Source organism: Cynocephalus volans, chromosome 7, assembly GCF_027409185.1.
Source record: "Cynocephalus volans isolate mCynVol1 chromosome 7, mCynVol1.pri, whole genome shotgun sequence".
Lineage (NCBI taxonomy): Eukaryota > Metazoa > Chordata > Mammalia > Dermoptera > Cynocephalidae > Cynocephalus > Cynocephalus volans.
In genome coordinates, this window is record NC_084466.1 from 70,483,882 (window position 1) to 70,502,529 (window position 18,648).

Here is an 18,648-nt window from a genome sequence, read left to right on the forward strand (position 1 = left end):
TTCAGTATCCTTTATGATATTGTGAACACTTTCTTTGGTTTATGTATATCTTAGAAACATCACAAAGGTAGTTATGCACAGGTCTGTGTTTTTAAGAAGCTTGAGGTTGAAAAAAGATTTGCATTTAATAAATCTTCAAATGATTTCCTTTATTTCTTAAGATGTCATCTCAATAACTTGCTCAGTTCCTTGCTAAGCAGGAGATAGACTCATCAGGCATAGAAAAGAGGGGGAAATCGTCTGTCTGCCTATGATTCTGTTAGTTCATGGTTAATGAGGGCCCTCTCTAAGAAGATGGTAAAAACAGAGCATTAACAATTCTTTACAGTTCTAAAGGAGGAGCAGCCTTTCTCTAGCTTATCCTTTCTGAGCATTTCAGTTCTGAACACATAACACAGCTATACTGAAACTCTGTGAGTGTAAAGGGAAGGAAAGTGATCATTTACAATCCAGTTACGTGTACTTACCTTGAAAGTAGATTAAAACACAATTATGCATTGCTTAACGATGTTAATACATTCTGAAAAATGTGTCATTAGGCAATTTTGTCATTGTGCGAACATCATAGATTGTACTTACCCAAACCTAGATGGTATAGCCTGCTACACACCTAGGCTATTGCTTCAGCCACTGTCTTTTATGCGATCCATTGTTGACCAACACATCTGTATGTGGCACATGACTGTATATCTATATCCTTGTATATGTTCCATTATTATTCCCGTCAAGTTAAGTCTTATGCTCATCACACACGTCTTCACATCAGAGATTATTTCTTCTATTACTTTTATAACCCACCAAAGTGTGTGCATGTGCACTCACACACACGACATTACTTTAAAAAGCAGTCCCGTCTTTAATTTGCTTCTGATGTATTTTCACTGAGCAAACAAGACACAGATGCAAAAAGACACACTACAAAATAATATGTAAGAACCAAGTAATACAGTAACCAAGAGATATGAGAGCTTCAACACTGCGGGCAGACAACTGAAATAAGAAAACTTCTGTCCTATTAGCACCTGTGGAATAAGGGCAAGGAAGGTTAAAAGGAGACACTCCAAGTTGAGTTATCTTACTTTAAAGGGCTATTCTGGAAGTTCCACAAAATACTTCAATATATGTCTTCATTGCCAGAGCATAGTTACAGGTCCATAACCAGCTGCAAGAGAATCTAGGAAGCATACACTTTGGCTGGGTATTTTGTGATTGGGAAAAAATTGGAGTATTTTAGGAAGAAAAAACAGGAGAATGGACTTTAGGTAGGCAACTCACAGACTCTAGCAAAGCAAAGTTGTGCTTTGGGGGCCAGTGTTGGGAATGGAGTTTTAGAATAAAATAGAAAAAAAATGTAAACTATATTTTCCCCAACCTGAATTGTATTATGGAAATTTCAACTCCTAATGGTTGATGTTGTTGTGACAGTGGTCACTGGAAGACATCACATTAGCGAGCACAAAGAGGAAGCGAAGTGTCAAGTGGAAATGAAACCCTGTTATTAGTCTGTTTCTGTTGCTTATAACAAAATTACCTGGAACTGTGTGATTTATAAGGAAAGGAAATTTATTGCTTGCAATTTCAGAGGCTGGGAAGGCCAAAGTCCGGGGAATACATCTGATGAGGGTCTTGGTGACGACAGTGACCCAGGGGTCTCATGTGGCAGAAAATGGCAGAGCAGAGAGATCGCTTCTCTTGCTCTCTCCTTTTAAAGCTCTCAGAACCATGCCCATGACCGCCATTAAACCATCAACTTGATCCCCTCTTCAAGGCCTCACCTTTCAATTACCATAATAGGATTTCCCACTCTCTTAACACTGCCACAGTGGGGACCAAGCCTCCAACACATTAAACTTTGGGGAAGACACAATTCAATCCACTGCAACCCCCAAAACAGTCTTCTGTTTACTGAAACATCCAAGAGCTTTGCCATGCCATGATACACATGCGATGACAGGACAGCAGAGATAAAGGTCAGTGACAGCAGCCAGGACTGAAGGTCCACCACCCCTCACAAGCAACACCAGTCGTTCTAGTGCTTGCAAGGGCATTGGGAACATATACATAAGGGTCAGGAACCACTGACTGCATGCACTGCACCCTTTTTGACCCTGCTCTGCCCAAAGAGGTTCCTCTGCATAGCTGGGGAGGAGGATGACCAGGGTCAAGTCAAACGCAATCACAGGTTAGTGTGAACTCAGGTGACTCTTTGAACTCTGCATACCTTGTTGTAAAAGTACCAAATTCATTAGGCCCTAATGCAGCTTCACAGAAGAAATGCTTGTTATCTCCCCCCTCACTCATGTCTTTCTTCTTACTCCTAACTATTTTTGACCAAAAAGTGAGTGAGTTCTTTGCCTGAGCAGAATTAGGTCAGACCCGAGCTGAATATCAAGCTGACAGAGGGGGGTTTGTGCCAATGTTGATTAAATGAGAAGTGAAAAGAAAGTCTCACTCTGAATCCAAATATGGGAATTGAGAAGGGAAAAGGCTAATATTAGACTGCTTAAGAATTAGTGCAAAAGCATATGTTTATTATGAGGAATCAGGGAGTTTCCATCCATGTCCATAGTTCATTGTAAAGAAGCCACACTCATGTTGATAGATGTTTAAGATACTCACACTTTAACTGTTAGGGTAAAAATGGTTAAATTTTTTATGTGAAAAGTCTTCAAAAACTGTCCACATTACTGCTCTTCAAATACCCCATGCATTATTATTGCAGGACCATTTCTTAAGAGTTTTATCTGCCACCGTTTTCCCCAGAACTCTCTGTCATAAAGGGGACAGCTTCTGACGGTCTTGCTTCCATATAGAAATGACAATCTCATTAACGATGCCAAGTTTATATTGTAAATATATTATCACTGCTCTCACACCAACTGCTTATGTTAAAAACTAATTACTAATTGGTTTCAGCAAATGCATTATAAAAAGGTAGCTAATTTTAACTGTTTTCCTCCTCCCCATTTTAGAAAAAAAATTGAGTGTTTCAGAGAAAGCAATCTGTTACCTGGAAGAATTTAAAATTTTTAATAATCTTCGATCAGAGTTTTTAAGAGTCTCATGAAAATGGTTGCTCAGGTAACAAGAAGAAGTGAGTTTAAGCCCGAGGCTGTGTCTTCTCTCCAAAATTAAATGGTACAAAATACATCCGAATTCAAAATAAATCTAGTTAACTGAGCTTACTTTTGTTTCTAATTTATCTCTGGGATATCTTACAAGATGTTGTCTGGACACCCATTCTACTCTGTGACTCAGTAGTATATGGGCTCATATCCTTCTAGATCTTTCCTTCTCTTTTTCCCACAGTATTTGCCCTTCAGCCTCATTCAGGTGTCTAGTCCTTTTACCCCTGCACTTGATCTCCTTAAATTTACCCTCTCCTGACTCGGCAGCCTCCCAGCTCAGCATACACCCCCCAAGGTGGAATTTTTTAAACCAGTCTCTCCTGCATACCCTAATCTTCCTTGCCCATCTTGTCTTCTGCCACTTTCCAGCAAAATGCAATCTCAGAATCAGTCCACTCTCTATTTTCTCTCCACTTAACCAGGACTGTCAGGTACTGCTAGATAAAAATTACACATTTTTGTGTATTGACTCTATTACAAATTCATGGTTTTTCAATGTCAGTTCTTTCCTTAACACTTACCAGAAATCACATCTATTCCCAAAGAGTTTTTTTCCTCATTATGATGGTGCTAAACTTTACCAGTCACCATTTCCAGCTGCAGTTGGTTCTGCGCCAAAGTATTGCATTGACAGAGTCCTTTCCAAGCTCAGCAGTACCTTCCCTTTGCTGAGTCTGTATTAAATGGCACCAGGGAGGATTCTGGGGCTGGACAACCAGGGCTCAAATACTGACTCTGGTGCTAATGATAGTGGTGTTACTTTGGCAAGTTTCTTCACTCTCTTAGTCTCCATTTTTCACCTGTGTAATAAATATAAAAAGAGAAGCATTAAAATAAGTAAACAATGTATCATTTTAAAATTCCAGTTTAATGGTCTTTATCATTTAATTGGAGCAATCTGTTTACTAAATACTAAATTTAATTGCTGACATATTGGGTTTACATTTTCCATCTTACTATTTGTTTTGTATTTGTCCCACCTATTCTGTGTTCCCTTTTCACTCCTTTCTTGTCCTCCTTTGGATTAATTAAATATTTTTTATTATTATTTTTTTCCTATCATCATTTCCTACCATAACTATTAGTATAATAATATTATTTTGTTTGGGTTAAGGTAGTATCATAAACTGCAAGATTAAGGATTTGTTTTAGAGAAATGGACAAAAATAAAATTCTTGATCTAGACAGCATGCTATCGTTCTTTTATTTATTGAGCAGCTACTATGTGCCACATTCTGTTCATGTCTCTGGGAATAGAGCAGGGAATAAAAGCCGGAAAAGCCTATACACTAGTAATTTATAGTCTAAAAGAAAAAGTGCATTAACTCTGAGGTAAGACAGTCCTGGATTCAGAAAGTAGTGTTTCCACTAATTAATTGTGTGACTTTAGACAATTGCCCACACATGATTTCTTCAACTGTAAAAGTTGGAATGATACTTTCTTTGGGGGTTATTATGAGGACTAGAGATAAAGGGTAGAAAGCTCCTGCACAGCTGGGGCATAGAAGGTAATAAATGGTGCTATCATTATTATTATTATTATTATATTCCCCAATCTCCAATCATCTGATCGTTTTGCCACAAGCTAGTATTATTAAATATACGCCAAATGGAAACCATTTTAGTATTACTTGCTGTCCCTCTCTGCTTACAAAATGAAACTGTGTTTTATATTTGTTTCAATGTTTGTACTTTTCTGCACTCTCGTTTTCAATTTTGTGAACATTATTTAACCCATGGCACACAAGTTTGCAATAATAATAGGATTTGGAATAATAACCATATGTAACATGTGGTGACATTTGCCATATTCCTTGTAAAGGCAGATGTTCAAAATTAGGGTTATATCACTTATGGTGATTATTATTAACTGTTAAGTTTAATTTTCATGCAAAAAAATACATTAAGAACTCAGGATCATGACTTTAGAATAGTACTATGTATAAGTATAATTAATTAATATGAAATCACTTTTTAAATTTTCTGGCTCATGACTACAATTTTTTAGATTGGAACTACTAGAAATTCAAAATCTTTTAAATTATTCTCATGTAAAAGTCATCACTGGCACTTTTACATACTTATTGTTTGATTTCACATAGGCACCAAGGACCGAATGTCTCATGCTGCTCAATAAAATGTGTTTTTGATTATATCTCTCAGGAAAGTGCATTTCACTGGGAAAATGTAACTGGTTACATTGCCAGCAAAGGTTATTAGCAGTGGTTTTGAAACTTCACAGTGCATAAGAATCACCTAGGAGGGAGCAGGAAAGAAGAGAGGGTGTGTTTGTGGGTGAAGGTTGGGGATTATCATAGATGCAGCTATTTGGGCTCCATTCCCTGAAAGTGTGATTGCTAGGGTGGTTATAAATAATCTCTTAATTTAAAGAGGGCACTCAGTGGGGATCTGTTATTTTGTGGGTGAGTGCCCAGAAATGAAATCTGAAGGTGAACTATGTGCTGAATTGTCACACTCCAAGTCTATTCTTACAGCATTCTAGGTAAGCCTGCAACTTTACCTTGGCCCCACTTAATTTTGTAATAAGGCTACCACTACCACAGCCACAGCTACCCTTGCCATGGGGCTGTCACTACCACTGCCCCACTGTGTGGCTCCTGCTACCACTGCTGCTGGCTGTAGCTGACTACATGATTGCATTGATACAGGGAGGGTCACAATTGGAGTTGCCAGAAAAAGTTGAGTGAGTGTAGCCCTGCAACCCAGTGGCCCAACCCACAGGAGGAATTACACGACCCTCGCAGTCCTACACCCAGGGATGAAAACTACTTGCACAGCCCTTGCCACTGGCTTGACCTTGGGAAGGACATGGGTGGAGTCCACTGATGAGTGCAGAAACCCAGATAGCCAAATAGAGTATGGAAGAAAATTCCCAGCCACCATCATCCCATCCCATCCCCAATAGGGAGAAGCAAGGACCCCATAAGAGCCCATACCTGCAGGAGAGAGGAAAGAGAAACCCTACCTAGGGTCACCCATTCAAGCTAAGGAGCTTCAGTATATCCCAGTGTACCTATCAGGGTGATGAGACACCAGCTGGGATGCCAACAAGTCTGCCCAGGAACCCACCTAGGCTAAAAAGCAACAGTGCATCCAAGCACTTCTCCTAAGAATTCAAGATCTTGCCCATGTCCTCAATGGCCCAACACAGCATCACTCATTGCAGCAAAGAACTACTAAGTGCCCCTCTGCCTAGGCAATGAAAGCAGTCACATGCAACTCCAACACTGAATATGAATAAAGTATCCACACAGAGACTACTCTACTACATATAGATGGAACCCAAACTAAAACACATTCCCCAATGGTCAATATAAAACACATCTACAGGAGTGAGTCTTTCTCTTCAAAAGTCACTTCAGAGTAACAGAAGAAGCAACTGTTCCACCAGATGACCAGACCCAGACATTGTAGAGATAGTAGAAATACCAAAAAACAGGAAAATATGATACTATCAAATGATAATTCTCAAGTACCAGACCCCACACAGCAGGAAACCCTCGAAATGACTGAAAAGGAATTACAAGAAACAGTCTTAAGGAAACTCAATGACATACAATAACACATATTTAGGCAACACAGCAAATGGAAAAAACAATCCAGGATATAAAGGAGGAAATTTATAATGAGATGGATACCTTAAAAAAGAATGTAGCAGAACTCCTGTAACTGCAGGATTCATTCAACAAAGCAAAAAATACAACTGAGTGCTTAAGCAGCAGGCTACAGCATGCAGAAGAAAGAATTTCTGATCTCAAATACAGTCTTTTTGAAATAACCTAGGTAAAGAAAAAGAAAAAGAAAAAAGACTTTAAAAAATGAAGAAAATCTACAGGAGCTATCAGACAACCTTAAGCACACAAACATCTGAATCATTGGTGTTCTGGAAGGGGAGGAGAAAGGAAAAGCCATTGAAAGTCTATTCAATGAAATAATAGTGGAAAATTCCCAAGTATTGGGAGAGATACAAGACTTCCAGATCCAAGAGACTCAAAGATCCCCAAACAGATTTAATCCATAAAGGTCCTCTTTGAGAAGTATTATAGTCAAACTGGCAAAAGTCGGTGATGAAGAGAGAATCATAAAAACAGCAAGAGAAAAGCATCAAGTCACCCATAAGGGAGTGCCCATCATACTAACATTAGAGTTCTCAGTGGAAACCTTATATACCAGAAGAGAATGGGATGATATATTCAAAGAACTAAAAGAAAAAAAAAAAAACTGCCAGCCAAGAATACTATACCCAACAAGGCTATTCTTCAGAAATGAAGGAGAAGTAGTGTACTTCCCAGACAAACAAAACTGTGGGAATTTGCCGCCACGTGATCAGCCCTACAAGAAATCCTCAAGGGAGTCCTGCATCTGGAATGCAAGAAATGATAATCACCACCATGAATACATGAGAAAGAACAAAACCCATAGGTAGAGCAGATATGCAACTGAGAAAGAGAAAGAAATGACCTCTTACCACCTCAAAAAACCAATGCTCACTAAAGACAAACAATAAAAGAGAAGGAAAGGAATAAAAGATATTCAAAACGACCAAACAAAAATCAGTAAAATGCCAGGAGTAAGACAGTACTTTTCAATGACAATCCTAAATGCTAATGGATAGAATTCCTCACTCAAAAGACACAGACTGGCTGATTGGATTAAAAGACTAGACACAACCATGTACTGACTACAAGAAACTCATCTCACCTGTAAAGACTCACACAGGCTAATAATGAAAGGATGGAAAAAGATATACCATGCAAATGGAAAACAAAAACAAGCAGGAATAGCTCTTATATGGGATAAAATAGACTTTAAGCCAGAAACCATAAAAAGAGAAAAGAAGTTCATTATACAATGATAAAGGGATCTATCTACCAATAATACATAACAATCATTAAATATATGCACACTCAACATTGCAGCACCAGATACTTAAAGGAAACACTATTAGACCTAAAGAGAGAAATTGACCCCAACACAATAGTAGTTGTGGACCTCAATATCCCTCTCTCAACATTGGACAGATTATCTAGGCAATAAATCAGAGAAACAAAGGATTTAAACTACACTTTAGAATAATTGGATTTGCCAGATATCTGAAGAACATTTTATCCAACAACTATAGTACATACTTTCTTCTCATGGATAGGTCATGTGTTGGGTCACAAATCAAGTCTGAACAAATTTTTAAAAATTGAAATTATCTCAAGTATCTTTTCATATCACAATGGATTAAAACTAGATATCAATAACAAGTGAAACTTTGGATGCTATACAAATCCATAGAAATTAAACAACATGCTCCTGAATGACCTATAAGTCAAAGAAGAAATTAAACAGGAAATGAAAAAATTTCTTAAAACTAATGAAAATAAAGACTCATCATACCAAAAACTGTGGGATACCACAAAAGCAGTAATAAGAGGGAAGTATATGGCAAAAAATGCTTACATCAAAAGAATAGAAAGACTTCAAATAAACAACCTAATGCTACACATCAAAGAACTAGAAAAGCAAGAACAATCCAATCTCAAAATTAGTAGATGGAAAGAAATAATTAAGATCAGAGCAGAAATAAATGAAATAGAAACCAGAAAAGGATACAAAGATCAATAAACAAAAAGTTGGTTTTTTGAGCAGATAAATGAAATAGAGAAATCATTAGCTAGACTAACTTAGAGAGAGAGAGAGAGAGAGAAGGAGAGAGAAAGAGAGACAGACCCAAATAAAAATCAGAAATGAAAAAGGAGACATTACAACCAATATCACAGAAATACAAAGAATTATTAGAGACTGTTATGAACAATTATACAGCAACAAATTTGAAAGCCTGGAGAAAATGGGTAAATTTCTGGACACATACAGACTACCAAGACTGAACCAAGAAATTATAGAAAACCTGAACAGACCAAAAATGAGCAATGACATTGAAGCAGTAATCAGCAGTCTCCCAACAAAGAAAAACCCAGGACTGGATGGCTTCACTGATGAATTCTACCAAACCTTTAAAGAGGAATTAATATCAATTCTTTTTAAACTATTCCAAAATATTAAAATAGAGGCCATTCTCCCAAACTCACTCTATGAGGCCAGCATAACCCTGATACCAAAATCAGACAAAGATATGATAAAAAAAGAAAACTATAGGCTAATTTTCCTTGATGAACATAGATGCAAAAATCCTCAGCAAAATATTAGCAAACAAAATATAGCAGTATATCAAAAAGTTTATACATCATGATCAGGTGGGATTCATCCCAGAGCTGCAGGATGGTTCAACATACATAAATCAATAAATGTGATACAGCACATCAACACAATCAAGGACAAAAACCATGTGATTATCCCAATAGATGCAGAAAAAAACTTTTGACAGAAGTCAACAGTACTTCATGATTAAGACTCTCAGCTAATTAGGTATAGAAGGAAAGTATCTCAACACAATAAAATCCATATATGACAAACCTACTGCCAATATCATCATGAATGGGGAAAAGCTGAAAGCTTTTCCTTTAAGAACAGGAAAAGGACAAGGATGCCCCCATCACCACTCCTATTTAACATAGTATTAGAAGCACTAGCCAGAGCAATCAGGAAAGAGAAAGAAAGAAAGGGCATCCAAATTGGCAAAGATGAAGTCAAATTGTCCCTGTTTGCACATGACATGATCCTATGAGTAGAAAAACGTAAAGATGCTACAAAAAACCTCTTAGAGCTGATAAATGATTTTGGATTACAGGATTCAAAATCAACACACAAAAATAAATAGTGTTTTTGTACTCTAATGACAAATTAGCAGAAAAAGAAATCAAGAAGGCAAGCCCATTTGCAATAGTCACCAAAAAAGTAAAATACCTAGGAATCAGTTTAACCAAGAAGGTGAAAGATCTCTACACTGAGAACTACAGATCACTGCTGAACGATATTGAAGAGGACACAAAAAGATGGAAGGACATTCCATGTTCATTGGTTGGAAGAATTAATGTTGTAGAAATGTTCATACTACCCAAAGCAATCTATGGATTCAGTGCAATCCTCGTCAAAATACCAATGACATTCTTCACAGAAATGGAAAAAACCACAATCTTAACATTCATGTGGGACAACAAAGAACCCAAACGGCCAAAGCAATCCCAAGCAAACATAAATAAACAAATAAATAAAAAAGCTGAAGGTATTGCACTACCTGACTTCAAATTATATTACAAAGCCATAGTAACCAAAACATCATGGTACTGACAGTACTTTTGTGATCAAGACTACAAAAGCACAGGCAACTAAAGCAAAAATATACAAATGGGACTACATCAAACACAAAATGTTCTGCACAGCAAGGGACAATGTCAAGAAAGTGAAGAGACAACCAACAGAATGGGAGAAAATATTTGCAAACTATACTTCTGACAGGGGATTAATATCCAGAATATACAAGGAAGTCAAACAACTTAACAGTAAAAAAACGCAACCTGATTTTTAAAAGTGCAAAGGAGCTGAATAGACATTTCTCAAAGGAAAACATACAAATGGACAAGAAATACATTTTTAAAAATGCTCAACATCACTAATCATCAGAAAAATGCAAATCAAAACCACATTGAGATATCATCTCACCCTAGTTAGACTGGCTGTGATAAAAAAGACAGAATAATAAATGCTGATAAGGATGCAGAGAAAGGGGACCCTTCTACACTGTTGGTGGGACTGTAAACTAGCACAGCCATTACAGAAAAGTGTGGAGATTCCTCAACAACTACAGACAGAACTGCCATACGATCCAGCAATCCCATTGCTGGGTATATACCCAGTAGAATGGAAATCATTGCATCAAAGGGATGCCTGCGCTCCCATGTTTATTGTAGCTCTATTTACAATAGCCAGGAGTTGGAACCAACCTAAATGTCCATCAATGGACAACTGGATAAGGAAAATGTGGTATATATACATAATGGAATATGACTTAGCCAAAACAAAAGAATGAAATTTTGCCATTTGAAGCAACATGTATGAGCTTGGAGAAAAATATGCTGAGTGAAATAGCGAGGCAGAGAAAGAGAAATACCACATGTCCTCACTCATAAGTGGGGGCTCAAAAATAAATAAATAAATGAATGAATGAATAAATAACTAAGAAAGATACAACAAATACAATAATACTTTCAACTCTCAAAAGGAGAGAGCAGAAGTGTGGTTACCAGATGTGGGAAAGGTGGGGGGGGGGGCGGTTAGTAAGAAATTGGTTAAGGTCACAAAATCTGATTCTGTTTTGTAATGATTAATATACTAATTATCCTGATTTGATTATCACATATTGAATATGAGTATTGATATTCAATTCTGTAGCCCCAAAATGTGTATCATCAATTGTTTCAATAAAAAAATTAATAAATATTTATTTAGAATAAATTGATGGGCCAGATTTCTTGAACTGAAAATTGGGCTGTACAAACTGGAACGCATGACTATCATTTAAAGAAAGAACATGATATGGGAAATGATTGACAAAATTGGATTTCAAATCAATTCAATTAGAAAAGTATTTATTGAATGCCTATTAAGGCTACACTGAGATTTGGGCAGAAATATATAAAAGAAAAAAATGAGGAAAGTGGAACTAGAAAATGAAAATTAGAAAATATTTTGAATTCAATGATAATGAGGATACTCTATATTGAAACTTGTAATGCAGCTGAAGTCATTCCTAGAGAGGTATTTATACTTTTAAATGCATATAATTGAAAAAGAAAGGCTGAAAAATCAATGATGTAAGCATTCACCTTGAAAGTTAGATATATAAAGCCAAATACGATAGAAGAAAGGAAATAACAAAGATTAGAACAGAAATCAATGAATGAGGAAACAAATACATAATATACAATAGATTTAAAAAAGACATTATCTTAAAATTTAAAAAAAAAATAAGAAAATGTACAAATCCCTAGCACAACTGATCAAGAAAAGGTAAGAGAGGGTGCAAATTAGTTTTATCAGGGATTGAATAAAGGAACTTTGCCATAGATTGTAAAGAAATTCGAAAGATAATAAGAGAATATTTATGCCAATCATCTTAAAAATTTACATGAAATAGACAAATTCTTAGAAAAACACAACTTGCCAATACTGACTGATAGTAAATTTAAAAATAGACTTAAAAGAAGATCTGGAGTTCAATGTTTAGTTAAGAAATTAAATCTTTTTTTTTAAAAAAATCTATTTTATTGTGTGTATTTGAGGTTTACAACATAGTGACATGGGATACATATAGATAGTAAAATAGTTATTACATGAAGCAAATTCACAAAGCCATCATCTCACAGCTACTTTTTTTGTGATAAGAGGAGCTAAAATTTATTTATTTAAGAAAAATCCCTAATACAATACAATTTTACTAAATTGAGTCATCATGTTGTACATTATCTCTCTAGATTTATTCACGTATGTATCTGGATACAAAGAAATTGAATCTTACTACTTATGGGGATGAGGAGGAATAGGACCTTTGGAGAACCTCTTAGACCCTGGCTTCACTTTTTCATATTACGGGATTTTTATTAGCCTAATGTCTGGATTCTCTCTCCATTCCTTTCGGGATTTATTTGTCCTGACAGAAGGAGGGATTACGTGGTAGAGGAGTTGGGGAGGAGGGACTGGGCATACTCAACTCAGTTCAGTCTTCTCTGCCCTATCTACAGATCTGACTCCCTGCAGAGAGTACGCCTTCTGGGCTCCACTTCCTCAATTCTGTTTCTCAATTCTTTTCCAACATGGGAAGAAAGTAAGAAAGCAACATTATTTATTGATCCTGTAGACTTCCAACAAATTCTGAGCTCCACTTCCTTATCCGTAAAATGGGATAACAATAGTATTAAATGAGTTGATATGTATAAAGTGTTCAGAACCGTGCCTGGCCAATAATAAGTGCTTAATACACGTCAGCTGCTGCTGTTGTTTTTAAAAATTTAATCCTTACTCCATGCCAGAACTGGACTAAATGCTTTAAATTACATTATGCTGTATAGTATTTAGAAGAAATCTCTGAGGTAGGTTTTATGACTACTTGTGTTACAGATGAGGAAGTTGAAGTTTGGGAAAGTTAAGTAACTTTGTGGAAGGTGTCACATTTTGTAAGATCTGTCTGACTTCAAAGTGCACAGCTCTCCCTTGGAAATGTAAGCCATTAAGAGAAACGAAAGAGCAAAGGATTCATGGCAAATTTGTCACTAATACTGGAGAAGAAATTTAGAGTTCAAGTCCTACCGATGATTAACCACGAGCATCAAGTCCTCAGAAAATGACAGTAAGTTTTTTATAATATTTAAAAGGACCCAGTTTAACAAGAGCTGAATTCAAAGTGCTATTACATATTCATGAAACTCCAAGCATGTCCAAGAGTATTCATGAACAATTTAAATATGACACCATTAAAAGTGAAAAGATTTAGGTTTTTTCAATCTTATCATCCAAACGTTTGGACCTCCAACTCCAGTTCTCTTTGGTGTTTTACCTCCTTCGTGAGAAAGTCTGGAGGAACCTATTCCTGAGCATTGCAGTGCAGACTGAGTTAGACCACTCCACTCTTACAAATGGTTCCAAACTCCACCTTTTCTCTCCTCTCCCAGTAGCATGGGCTAGCCAGTACCTTCTTTCTTTTCAGCATTACAGCCTTGCAATCAGGCTTACCACATATGCTTTTTCCTAGTCATTCCTGAAAAGGAGAAGGAAAGATCCTTTCGGAAAGAATTTGATGTCTAAAGCAGATCTTGGATCAGTGCTTGGTGGAGAAAACATGATTCTTAGAGAAAAACATACAAGCCCCTTAAGCAGATTTGGATCTTGTTGATATTCATGCAGGTGTTTGGAAAACCACGTATCTTTACAAACTGAATCCAGGCCAGGAATTAGAGAAAAAGAAATATTTCTTATACTTTAGTGAGAAAATAGATGTGGTGGAGGACTTTCAAGACTACATTTATTTCTGGAGCCAAAATTGTATAGTACTGAGAAGGGGGCTGTGCATTACATTTCAAAGTACTGTTCAAATCAAGCCAAGCTGTCCAAATATCTGGACTTAATAAATTAACCAATATTGAGAACATGTGAACAAAACTGGAAACACTTTAAAGTTTTTTTAAAAATGTATTACATTTGTGTGAAGTCTAGTTTTTATGTCTGATTTGTTATGTCTTTGGTCAAGTACAAATCTATTTACAGGGACCTCAGTTTCCCCATCTGCAATTAGAATTAAATAAAGCACATTGACATGTAAAGAGAATCCTTATATAATGGCTATATTTCTTGACTTTATATATTTTGACTTTCTTGGATATGGCAACTATCAAACCACAAATATCAGATTTTTCCTATGTCTCAGTTCCCACCCCTAGGAGTAAGTAATGCACTTTTCAAGAGTGCCATTAGCTCTTCTGAATTGTTGCTTCTTTGCACTGCATGGTGCCCATGTGGCTTTTAAGTGTTAACACAACTTCCTGAAAACTGCCTTCCTCATTTCCAAAGATTAAGGCACTTGGAAGGTAAGATCTGCTCATCGTCTTAACATTTTCTATATTTTCTTTATAGGGCATATTCTGTTAGATCACCCCAGAGTTTCTATTTCATAAGAATGCCCTTCCCCAATAAGAAAGAATATTTATGATGGTTGTTTTGACATTTCCAAAATTAAAATAATAAAAAATTGTTTAAACTGCTAGTCTGAAGTTAATGTTAAGATAAACAGTAATAATTGTGTGGGAGGTAAAGAACTTCTACATTTTAATATCTTTGTATTTGTAACTATTAAGTCCCAGACTTCAGAGAGAGACAGAGAACAATTTGCTTAACCATAGGATTCAGTAATCATATAAACTATGGTATCTGCCCAAATTTCACAAAAATAAAATCTATGTGTGTTGAGGGGTTTTGTTGGATGATACAAATTTTATTCTTGAGGCTTTACCATGTTTCCAGAATCATGGTTGAAATCATTGCTTTGAAATGTTTAGAAATGTATACTAGATTCCTTAGGTAAATTATACATGAAAATATGTTTTAAGCATTTTCTGAATTTATAGTTGCTTTAAATGGGATTGAATCCAAGAGTGTGGGGCCTTATGATAGAGGAAAACACTATGCTGCTGATTTTTCAAATAGCATTCCCTTTTTGTTAAAACATGTACCCGCATTATAGAAAATTTAGGAAAAACATATAAGCAAAAAGAAAAAAAATCATACATATTTTTTTTCTCCATCATTTATACTGGCCATATGATATAACATTGCATGGATATACCATAATTTATTTAACCAATTCCTTATTGTTAGAAATTTAGGTTGTTTTTTGCCAAAATACATAAAATGGCAATGAATTCCTCTGTAGGTAAATCTCTGTGCAGATCCATTGGACATTCTGCAAATACCTTTGGGCAGAAACAGAACTTACATAAGAGAAAATGTAAAAGACGGGGACAGCAAAGAAGCCTTGTATTCTAAGAGGTCTGCTCTGGCTTCCAAGGCCATCTAGGCTAAAGTCTGACTCCTGTTCCCTGGGTGGTTTGGGGGGCAGCCGACTTGTTCAAACACTATTTGCTCTGCACAACTTCATGGTTAGAGATCTCTGAGACTCCCCAGGAGATTCCAGGAATACCTCACCTTCTAGTTGGTAGGAGGAGGGATAGCTCTGAGGATGATAGTTGTGATTAAGTTGGGGAAATTTGTAAACTGAGAATTGTAGGGAGGGGAATGGTTGGATGGGGACGAGGTGGATGGAGTCCTATCAGTGCATATCCTATTGATGCATGATGGAGTTTGGATGTGTTGTCCCCTCCAAAACTCATGTGGAAATTTAATCTCCAATGTGGCAGTGTTCAAAACTGATTGAGTCATGGGGGTGGATCCCTCATGAATGGATTAATGCTCTCCCTGGTGGTGGTGGTGGGGGGGGTTCATGAGTGAGTTCTGGCTCTATTAGTTCCCATGAGAGCTCGTTGCTTAAAAAGACCCTGGCACCTCCTCTCTGCTCTCTCTGCTTCCACCGTCTGGCAATGGAGACCCCTGGGTCACTGTCGCCACAACCAGATGGACTTTGGACTTCCCTGCCTCAGAAACTCTAAGCAATAAATTTCATTTTCTTTATAAATCACCCAGTTCAGTGTACTGTGGTATAAGCAAAAAAACAGACCAATACAATGCATGACCATGGCACTGTTGCCAGGACTTCCTGCAGATGCTGTGGGCCCATCTGGTGGGTGCAGACTGGCAGTAACAGGCTGTTTGCTTGGTTTGGCCCTGGCAGGGCCAGGCCCTGCTCCCTGCTCTCTGATTTACCAATCTTCGGTGAGTCCTTAGAACCCATGCAGCAAAATATCTAAATTCTTTAGCCTGTTGTATTTATGAACTCCTCTTCCGCTCCTCTGAGCTGCAGCCACACCCATTGTTATCAATGAGGGCTCATTATCAACACAGGGTCAAGCTTCCTCCCTAGTACCCTCAGCTCCAAAGTCTCCCTCCTTCTAGAAAATACAGGATAAGCATTATTTCTTAGTGGAGTCTTCTCCAAGATCCCAGGCAGAATTCATTTCTCCTTACTCTTACTCCAACAGCAGTGACATCATCAGGCTGGTGGCTCACGTGTGGCCTCGCCCAGCAGGCTGTGCATCTCTTGAAGGTGGGGCTGGGGCTGTGCATGAGTGTCCCCTGATGCCAAGAAAACAGTGTGACACACACAGTATACACAGTTTTTCTCTATTCTCGAGTGAACAAGTTTAACTGTTTGAGGTCACTAACTCAGTAATTGCAGGTGAGTATTTTTAAACAGCATTCATTAGCTAATATCCATCTTTATAATTAAATTATTATGTAAGCCATCTAATCTAGTTATTAAAATGAAAAAAAACTTTCACAAAACTTTAAAAAAAAATTGTTGCTTATTGTTATATCTCGTTCTCTAAAGGAACATTGAAAAAAAAGCAGAACAACAGAAAAGTTGTAACATCATGCTACTGTTTTAGAAGTATGTCTTATTTGTCTTGGTCCACATTAGAATTCTCAACAGCAGAGAATATCAACATTTATGTTAAACCAAGAACTGGGTCCCAACACATGTCTTTATCAGAAGGCTTAGTACAGCAGGGCCTCAGTGCCTTAAAAGCAGCCAGGAGAACAATACGCAGATGGAAGTTCTTATCAAATGGTTATAAATCAGTAATAGAAACGTACAATAAATATTTCAAAAATAAATATAAAGCTAATATATGGCTTTAACTGTTTTTTTTTCCCATTTAGTTCTTAGGAAGGGCCACCAAATTTCATGGTGTGGGAAAGACCAGAAAATTTTGTGTTGTGGTTGTTTTTAAGACATAACATCACAGGCTTGAAAGTACCCTTCAAACATTTGGGCTTTATTTTGATGATCAGAATTTGGTATAAGGAGAGTTTATCTTGGATGCCACCCTAAGAAGTGATGTTAATTTAATACTGCAAGATCATGATTTATTAAGGTGAGTTTACTTGTAAAGCATGTCATGACACAGAATCAAAGAACAGCGTTATAGGGAGCCCCAATATCAAAGCAAGATGTTTCTATTCATTTTGGGGCAGCCATATCTACCAGTGTAAATAATCTGGAAACAAGGAATCTAAGCATTGTATATGAAGGACTGCAAGGTCCCTGGGCAGAGGAGACAAAAGGGACTAACTCTGTGTCTTAAGGGGTTTCCAAGAGGATGTCATCTTTGAGAATGATGTAAAATGGAAATTTCTAAAGGAGAAGAAGCCTGCACTTTACTTATGATATTTCCATGCTTGCATTCACACTGTATAAAATGCAGAAGTTGTTAGCATTTGGGGGCTTTCTTTTACTTGAAAGTCATTTAAATAATAATCTAGGTAATATATTCTCTGGGAGCATGCTTGAAAAGCACCCAAGATGTGTTCTTCTGGAGTGAATTCTAGAAAATTGTGGGTTAGTGTAAATGTGCTTAAAAAAATCATCGTTCTTAAAAAGCATAGAGGCATCTCATATAAAATATAAGACCACCAGTAGAGGAAATAGATGTAGAAACTATCAAAAGTCTGTGCCTCTGGGTGATGGGAATAAAGACTTACAGTTTTTATTTTGGGCTCTACTGTCTTGATCTTTTAAAAATTATTATGTGTGCATGACTTGCTTAGAAAAAAGAAAAAACTTAAAATAAGTATAATGGATATACCCTTTAAAAATAAATAGCTTCGATTTTAGGTCCTTAGGCTATAACTAAACACATTGAATCTCTTAAAAAAGCTGCCTTGGTGTACTGTGCAGCGCTAAATTGTTACTGGTGTTTCTTTTGAATGCCTGTTAACTATAACAAAATGGTCTATAAAATAAAAAATTAGACATAATTATAGCAATTTCTTTAAAATCAAAACATCAGTGGAAAATAGAAAAAATAACGTGAGCTTAAAAGTCTTCTTTGTCCCACAAATCACCTTGCTTTTACTTGTTTTCAAACAAAGCCATTTAACACCATGA